The 9,500-nt window shown below is 39.4% G+C and overlaps 1 pseudogene; it reads left to right on the top strand.

The window, feature by feature from the left end:
* Window positions 1-1,573: 1,573 nt before the first annotated feature.
* On the top strand, window positions 1,574-2,542 carry LOC101122603 (olfactory receptor 11H6-like; annotated as a pseudogene).
* The last annotated feature ends 6,958 nt before the right edge of the window (window positions 2,543-9,500 follow it).

Raw genomic sequence — 9,500 nt, 5'->3', positions numbered from 1 at the left:
TATAGACTATAGCCCACCAGGTTCCTCTGTCCAGCGGATTTTCCAGGCAAGAATACTGGAGGGAATGTCATTTCCTTCTCCAGGAGATCTTCCCAATACAGGAATCAAACCCAGGTCTCCCGCATTGCAGGCAGATTCTTCACCATTTGAGTCACCAGAGAACGTCTTTGCAGGTCCTCTGCCTACAAAGAGGATCAAGTTAAAAATGAAGAGTACATTGGAGAATTGTACAAACACTGAGAGAAATTAACAATGAAAATTGTGGAATGTTTTTACAGAGATCTTAAAAATAAGAGGGTACATGAACTTCATAATTGGCTTTGCTATAAGCAATCACTGATAAATATTATATTCTTTATCTCTTTTCCAACACTTCCAATAGTACATAAACAGAAACCCCATCTAAAACTGTGCATGTGTTATTATTAAAGCTTACATAATACACAAACTCTTGCTTTATGGCTATATATTCTCACAACATTTTCTTCTATTTACACAGAGAATGATCTGTACAATTGTTTAAACGTGTATGTGTCCTTATGTAGGTTTGGCTCAGGTGGACATTTCTGAACCACAAAACTAACACAATATTGTAAACCAACTATACTCAAATTAAAATTAATTCTAAAAATAATAGAAATGTTTTAAAGGAATGAATAAGGAAACTATTGATTGAAAGATGTGTCAGACATAGGAACCAGTGACAAAATGTGAACTTTATTTGGCTCCTACTTCAAGCAAACTGAAGAATTCCTTTCCTTCCAGTGGTTAGGACTCCATGCTTTCACTGCCAAGGGCCTGGGTTCAATCCTTGCTTGGGGAACTAAGATTCCACAAGCTGAGTGGGCATGCCTGAAAAGCAAGCAAACAAACAAATAAATTGTAAGACAAGACAAAACAAGTCTGACATAAAGCAATTGGAAATTTTAACTCTTTATAAAATTAAGGAATTATTAATTTTTGGATTATATAGAGATATTTTGATTATAGCTTTTAAAATTTTCCAGGGTTACATGCTGAAATATTTTGTAATGAAATCTTACATTTGGTATCTGCTTTGAAATAATATGAGAGGTATGGAAGTAGGTGGAGTTACAGCAAGTTTGTCTATGAATAATTCTTAGAGCTATGTGATAAATGTGTAGGGATTCACTATACTCTTCTGTTTGCTTTTGTATATCCTCCATAATCGAAAGTAAAAAGAAAATTATTCTTATTAAACTTTGCTTCCCATTCTCTGAGGGGAAAAAAAAAAAAAGCCCCTCTGAATGGCAAGGAGTATCTACCTTGGTTTCTGTATTGCTGAGGACACAGACAAAGGAAGACATTAAATAAACCATGACAGGCATGATGATCATGAAGATGAGGCCATAATAAGCCTCCGCACTCCAAGTTCCTTGTTTCCTCCCAGTGTCACACTGGGTCAAAGAATGCTAAAAATCTTTAAGTAATCTAAAATCATGCTGCTTGCTGAATTAATATAAAGCAGTTCAGAAATATCTTAATGAGAAAACTTCTGTCGAGTCATTTGAAAGATAATAATGTCTCCCTATTGCAGTTTTAGGAGAAAAAAATGAAAAACCCAGAAGGAAACAATCACTCTGACCCTGTGAGAGAATTCATTCTCCTTGGATTCCCTTGTACCTGGGAGGCTCAGATCTTCCTCTTCTCACTCTTCTCTGTGATCTATGTGTTGACACTAACTGGAAATTTGTGCATTATCTGTGCAGTGTGGTGGGACCACCATCTCCACAGCCCCATGTACATCCTGCTGGCCAATTTTTCCTTCCTGGAGATGTGGTATGTCACTTCTACTGTCCCCAGTATGCTAGCCAACTTTCTCTCTGAGACCAAGACCATCTCCTTCTCTGGCTGCTTCCTCCAGTTCTACTTCTTCTTCTCCATGGGCACCACTGAGACCTTCTTCTTGTCTGCCATGGCCTTTGACAGGTACCTTGCCATCTGCAGGCCCCTTCACTACCCCACTGTCATCACAGTGCAACGCTGCATCAGAATGGGAGCCTGCTGCTGGGTGTGTGGCTTTTTATACTTCCTCTTGCCTATTCACCTAATCTCTCAGCTCCCATTTCATTGTCTCAATAAGACTGATCATTTCCTATGTGACCCAGGACCCCTTATAAAGCTGTCCTGTGTGCCAGCCCCTGCCACTGAAATCATTTGTGCCACTTCTAACTCAGGCATAATTTTCCCTACCTTACTCTTCATTACCAGCTCCTACACCCTGGTTATCAGAGCTGTGTTTAGGGTACCTTCAGCAGAAGGCTGACATAAGGCTTTCTCTACATGTGGATCCCATCTGGCTGTGGTGTCCCTGTTTTATAGCTCCATCATGATTGTATATGTGAGCCCAACAGCAGGCAATTCAGCAGAGATTCAAAAATATGTGACTTTGTCCTATATGGTGTTAACTCCATTATTCAATCCTTGGATCTATAGTCTCTGAAATAAGGAGATGAAGGAGGCACTGAAAAGATTATTTAAGATGGTGAGATTTAGTCAAAAGCATAAAAGAAATCTCTGAAGAACTGTGTTCATAGCTGAAATAATGTATGGGAAATAAATAATTAAAAGATTGGTATTCAATAGTACTAATTAAATTAGGAAAATGTATTTTGGAGGAGGAGGAACATACTCAAGTGTAATTAGATGGTCATTAAATTAACTGTATCCATTTTTATTGTTAGAGAAAATTTGATATTAATAGTAAAACTTTTCAAATTCAAATAAAAATAATCAAAAGCCAGATGATCAGTCATCTTGCTGGCATTCAGATTGAAACTAGGTAATAGTTGCTGCCAGTATCACATACATACATAAGGGTACATGTGATATGTTCAACATTTTAAATTTATTACTAGTATTTCTCTAGTGACTCAAAAGTTTTGTATTCTAAACTTATAAAACAACATTTAAATTTTACTATCTCAATATTCAGTTCAACTCAGTTCAGTCGCTCAGTCGTGTCTGACTCTTTGCAACCCTATGAATCGCAGCACGCCAGGCCTCCCTGTCCATCACAAACTCCCAGAGTTCACTCAGACTCACGGCCATTGAGTCAGTGATGCCATCCAGCCATCTCATCCTCTGTCGTCCCCTTCTCCTCCTGCCCCCAATCCCTCCTAGCATCAGAGTCTTTTCCAATGAGTCAACTCTTCGCATGAGGTGGCCAAAGTACTGGAGTTTCAGCTTTAGCATCATTCCTTCCAAAGAAATCCCAGGGCTGATCTCCTTCAGAATGGACTGGTTGGATCTCCTTGCAGTCCAAGGGACTCTCAAGAGTCTTCTCCAACACCACAGTTCAAAAGCATCAATTCTTCAACGTTCAGCCTTCTTCACAGTTCAACTCTCACATCCATACACGACCACAGGAAAAACCATAGCCTTGACTAGACGGACCTTAGTCGGCAAAGTAACATCTCTGCTTTTGAATATGCTTTGTAGGTTGGTCATAACTTTTCTTCCAAGGAGTAAGCGTCTTTTAATTTCATGGCTGAAATCAAATTCTGCAGTGATTTTGGAGCCCGTTTCCAATGAAGTGATGGGACAGGATGCCATAATCTTCGTTTTCTGAATGTTGAGCTTTAGGCCAACTTTTTCACTCTCCACTTTCACTTTCATCAAGAGGCTTTTTAGTTCCTCCTCACTTTCTGCCTTAAGGGTGGTGTCATCTGTATATCTGAGGTTATTGATATTTCTCCTGGAAATCTTGATTCCAGCTTGTGTTTCTTCTAGTCCAGCGTTTCTCATGATGTACAGTGCATAGAAGTTAAATAAGCAGGGTGACTATATACAGCCTTGACGTACCCCTTTTCCTATTTGGAACCAGTCTATTGTTCCATGTCCAGTTCTAACTGTTGCTTCCTGACCTGCATACAGATTTCTCAAGAGGCAGGTCAGGTGGTCTGGTGTTCCCATCTCTTTCAGACTTTTCCACAGTTTATTGTGATCCACACGGTCAAAGGCTTTGGCATAGTCAATAAAGCAGAAAGAAATGTTTTTCTGGAACTCTCTTGCTTTTTTCATGATCCACCAGATGTTGGCAATTTGATCTCTGGTTCCTCTACCTTTTCTAAAACCGCTTGAACATCAGGAAGTTCACGGTTCACGTATTGCTGAGGCCTGGCTTGGAGGAGAAGGAAATGGCAAACCACTTCAGTATTCTTGCCTTGAGAACCCCATGAACAGTATGAAAAGGCAAAATGATAGGATACTGGAAGAGGAACTCCCCAGGTCAGTAGGTGCCCAATATGCTACTGGAGATCAGTGGAGAAATAACTCCAGAAAGAATGAAGGGATGGAGCCAAAGCAAAAACAATACCCAGCTGTGGTTGTGACTGGTGATAGAAGCAAGGTCCAGTACTATAAAGAGCAATATTGCATAGGAACCTGGAATGTCAGGTCCATGAATCAAGGCAAATTGGAAGTGGTCAAACAAGTGATGGCAAGAGTGAACGTCGACATTCTAGGAATCAGCAAACTAAAATGGACTGGAATGGGTGAATTTAACTCAAACAACCATTATATCTACTATTGTGGGCAGGAATCCCTCAGAAGAAATGGAGTAGCCATCATGGTCAACAAAAGAGTCCGAAATGCAGTACTTGGATGCAATCTCAAAAACAACAGAATGATTTCTGTTCATCTCCAAGGAAAACCATTCAATATCACAATTATCCAAGTCTATGCCCCAACCAGTAATGCTGGAGAAGCTGAAGTTGAATGGTTTCATGAAGACCTACAAGACCTTTTAGAACTAACACCCAAAAAGATGTCCTTTTCATTATAGGGGACTGGAATGCAAAAGTAGGAAGTCAAGAAACACCTGGAGTAACAGGCAAATTTGGCCTTGGAATATGGAATGAAGCAGGGCAAAGACTAATAGAGTTTTGCCAAGAAAATGTACTGGTCATAGCAAACACCCTCTTCCAACAACACAAGAGAAGGCTCTACACATGGATATCACCAGATGGTCAACACCAAAATCAGACTGATTATATTCTTTGCAGCCAAAGATGGAGAAGCTCTATACAGTCAACAAAAACAAGACCAGGAGCAGACTGTGGCTCAGAACATGAACTCCTTATTACCAAATTCAGACTCAAATTGAAGAAAGTAGGGAAAACCCTTTAGACCATTCAGGTATGACCTAAATCAAATCCCTTATGATTATACAGTGGAAGTGAGAAATAGATTCAAGGGCCTAGATCTGATAGATAGAGTGCCTGATGAACTATGGAATGAGGTTCGTGACATTGTACAGGAGACAGGGATCAAGACCATCTCCATGGAAAAGAAATGCAAAAAAGCAAAATGGCTGTCTGGGGAGGCCTTACAAATACCTGTGAAAAGAAGAGAGGTGAAAAACAAAGGAGAAAAGGAAAGATATAAGCATCTGAATGCAGAGTTCCAAAGAATAGCAAGAAGAGATAAGAAAGACTTCTTCAGCGATCAATGCAAGAAATAGAGGAAAAGAACAGAATGGAAAAGACTAGAGATCTCTTCAAGAAAATTAGAGATACCAAGGGAACATTTCATGCAAAGATGGGCTCGATAAAGGACAGAAATGGTATGGACCTAACAGAAGCAGAAGATATTAAGAAGAGGTGGCAAAAATACACGGAAGAACTGTACAAAAAAGATCTTCACGACCCAGATAATCATGATGGTGTGATCAATAATCTAGAGCCAGACATCCTGAAATGTGAAGTCAAGTGGGCCTTGGAAAGCATCACTATGAATAAAGCTAGTGGAGGTGATGGAATTCCAGTGAGCTGTTTCAAATCCTGAAAGATGATGCTGTGAAAGTGCTGCACTCAATATGCCAGCAAGTTTGGAAAACTCAGCAGTGGCCACAGGACTGGAAAAGGTCAGTTTTCATTCCAATCCCAAAGAAAGGCAATGCTAAAGAATGCTCAAACTACTGCACAATTGTACTCATCTCAATATTAAAAATATAGCAAAATACATTCACCTTCTTATGAAAAATTGATTATTCATAATTTTATTTCTTTACACTTTCTCATCAAAATTTTGTTAAAATAATTTTACTCTTCAGATCCAGGTCGTATTAATACTTTTTTCCACTGTATATTTACTTTTAATAACTATTTTTGGAAAGAGCTCTCTTAAAAAAAAAAAAGCCAAGCCTTTTCTTTCTTTTTTTTTTTTTTTTTCGCTTTATTTTACTTTACAATACTGTATTGGTTTTGCCATACATCAACGTGAATCCACCACGGGTGTACCTGAGTTCCCAATCCTGAAACCCCCTCCCACCTCCCTTCCCATACCATCTCTCTGGGTCATCCCAGTGCACCAGCCCCAAGCATCCTGTATCCTGCATCAAACCTAGACTGGTGATTCATTTCTTACATGATATTAAACATGTTTCAATGCCATTCTCCCAATCATCCCACCCTCTTCCTCTCCCACAGAGTCCCAAAATCTGTTCTATATATCTGTGTCTCTTTTGCTGTCTCACATTTGTGTCTTCTGTAGGTTAAGGTTAGAAGATAATTACTAGTGACTCAGGTGTATTTCAAATTACAAAATTGTTAGATTTGCCTCTTCCAACTATCTCAAGAACACTAGTACCTCATGCTCTCAACCAGAACTTTCATCATACCATAAAGAGAACCTGGACCCGTTAACTGCTGCTGCTGTTGCTGCTAAGTCGCTTCAGTCGTGTCCGACTCTGTACGACCCCATAGACAGCATCCCACCAGGCTCCCCCATCCCTGGGATTCTCCAGGCAAGAACACTGGAGTGGGTTGCCATTTCCTTCTCCAATGCATGAGAGTGAAAAGTGAAAGTGAAGTCGCTCAGTCGTGCTCGACTCTTAGTGACCCCATGGACTGCAGCCTACCAGGCTCCTCCATCCATGGGATTTTCCAGGCAAGAGTACTGGAGTGGGGTGCCATTGCCTTCTCCGGGACCCGTTAACTATCACTCCCTAATTTCCCCTCTCTCCAGTCCCTGGAAACAATTAATCTACTTTATGTTTCTATGGATTTTCCTATTCTGGAAATTTCGTATAAATGGAATCATACAATATGTGACCTTTTGTGACTAGTTTCTTTCACTTAACATAATGTTTACAAGGTTCATTTATGTTGTAGCATGTGTTCAGTTTAGTTCAGTTCAGTTCATTCGCTCAGTCATGTCGACTCTGCGACCCCATGGACGGCAGCACACAAGGCCTCCTGTCCATCACCAACTTCCGGAGCTTGCTCAAACTCATGTTCATTGAGTCGGTAATGCCATTCAACTGTCTCATACTCCCTTGTCCCCTTCTCCTCCAGCCTTCAAACTAACATCACGGTCTTTTCAAATGAGGCAGTTCTTCGAATCAGATGGCCAAAGGATTGGAGTTTCAGTTTCAGCATCAGTCCTTCCAATGAATATTCAAGACTGATTTCCTTTAGGATGGACTGATTGGATCTCCTTGCAGTCCAAGGGACTCTCAAGAGTCTTCTCCAACACCACAGTTCAAAAGCATCAATTCTTAAGTGCTCAGCTTTCTTTATAGCCCAACTCTCACATCCATACTTGACTACTGGAAAAGTAGTTTATTACTTTTTGTGGTTGAATAAAATTCTACAGTATGGATACACCATATTTTGTTTATCTAGTTAACTGTTGATGACATTTGCTTGCATTATTGGTCTATATTAGTTATACATAGACAAATTTATTTTGTGAATACGTATTTTCACTTTTGGGGGGTATATCCTTGGGAGAGGAATTGCTGGGTCACATGTTATTTCTATGGGCTTCCCAGGCGGTGTTAGTGGTAAAGAACCCACCTGATAATGCAGCAGACTTGAGAGATGTGAGTTCCATCCCTGGGTCAGGAAGATCCCTGGAGGAGGGCATGGCAACCCACTCCAGTGTTCTTGCCCAAAGAAGTCCATAGACAGAGGAGCCTAGTGGGCTACAGTCCATAGAGTCTCAGAGAGCTGGACACAACTGAAGTGACTTAGCCCAGTACAGCACATAATCTTGATATTACTGAATAGACTACCTCATATCACATATTTTCAAGAGGAATCCATTTGATTATGTCCCTGAATCTATCATTTCTTGATCTAATTTTTAAAAATAAATTATTGACATAATTTATAATTAAATGGGACTTCACAAAGATATTTAAAACATTGATTTAGGATAGGGAAAAAAGAATGATAAATAAATTGCTGATACAAGGAAACAATAGAATAGGCAAATTGCAGAAAATGGGGTAAGTGGAAAAATGTAATTAATGAAATTACTATAATGATTGTAGTAAATAATACATAATAATAAAGTTCTTTTCTTTAAATACATTATAAAGAAAGCAAGTGCATAGGAAAAGGCTTACTATGTCTAAACTATTGGTATTGTCAAAACTTTTGTTCACAATCTTTTCTTTGTTTCTGTTTCTATAGGTTGAACAATTTCCATATTATCAAATATCACTGTATGAACATCATTTTAGTCAATTGTCTTAACTGGCCATTTTTTCCACATTATTATACTTACAGACTTTTTTAATGTGAAATATATTTGTTGGTCCAGTTAAAATGTCATAATAGGGGAAATTTTGATGGTGGCCAAACTGCAGCAAATAATGTGCTTATAAATGTATGAGAGGGAGGAATTAAAGCAACTGGTGTGTTATCCATTCACTCCCTTCACCATGAGGAAATTCTTGAGTAAAGGAAAGACAGGAGAACCACACTAAATTCCTTATCAAGTAGACTCCAAGTAAATCAACTAAAGGGTTTTCCAAGAAAAAAAAAAAAACAGACTTTAATCTCTTAAATTCCCTTATCAAAATGTTACTGATAAAGGATCACCTACTGTAATATGAATCCAATATCCATCTAGAGGCATGACTCTCTAGTAAATATTATGTAAGTTATACAGCTCTTAGGAATGTAAAAAGGAAATTTTCCAAGTGGCCTGGACTCATCAGATTACATTTTAGTGAATAAATAATGCCACCTTGCTTATTTAACTTATATGCAGAGTGTGAACTAAGTCATTCAGTCATGTCCAACTCTTTGCAAGTCTATGTTCTGTAGACCACCAGTTTCCTCTGTCCATGAGATTTCCCAGGCAGGAATATTGGAGTGGGTTGCCATTTCCTTCTCCAGGGGATCATCAGAGTATATCATGGTAAGTGCCAGCCTGGGTGAATCACAAGCTGGACTCAAGATTGCCAGGAAAAATATCAACAACCTCAAATATGCAGATGATACCAGTCTAATGGCAGGGAGTCTAGAGGAACTAAAAGGCTCTTCATGAGAGTGAAAGAGGAGAGTGAAAAAGCTGGCTTGAAACTCAACATTCAAAACCTCAGATCATGGCATCCAGTCCCATCAGTTCAGTTCAGTCACTCAGTCATGTCCGACTCTGTGTGACCCCATGAATTGCAGCACGCCAGGCCTCCCTGTTCATCACCATCTCCCGGAGTTCACTCAGACTCACATCCATCGAGT

This window comes from Ovis aries, chromosome 7 (genome assembly GCF_016772045.2).
Source record: "Ovis aries strain OAR_USU_Benz2616 breed Rambouillet chromosome 7, ARS-UI_Ramb_v3.0, whole genome shotgun sequence".
In the NCBI taxonomy this organism is placed as follows: Eukaryota; Metazoa; Chordata; class Mammalia; order Artiodactyla; family Bovidae; genus Ovis; species Ovis aries.
Note: the sequence above shows the minus strand (reverse complement) of the source record. Positions and strands in the feature narration are given on the sequence as shown.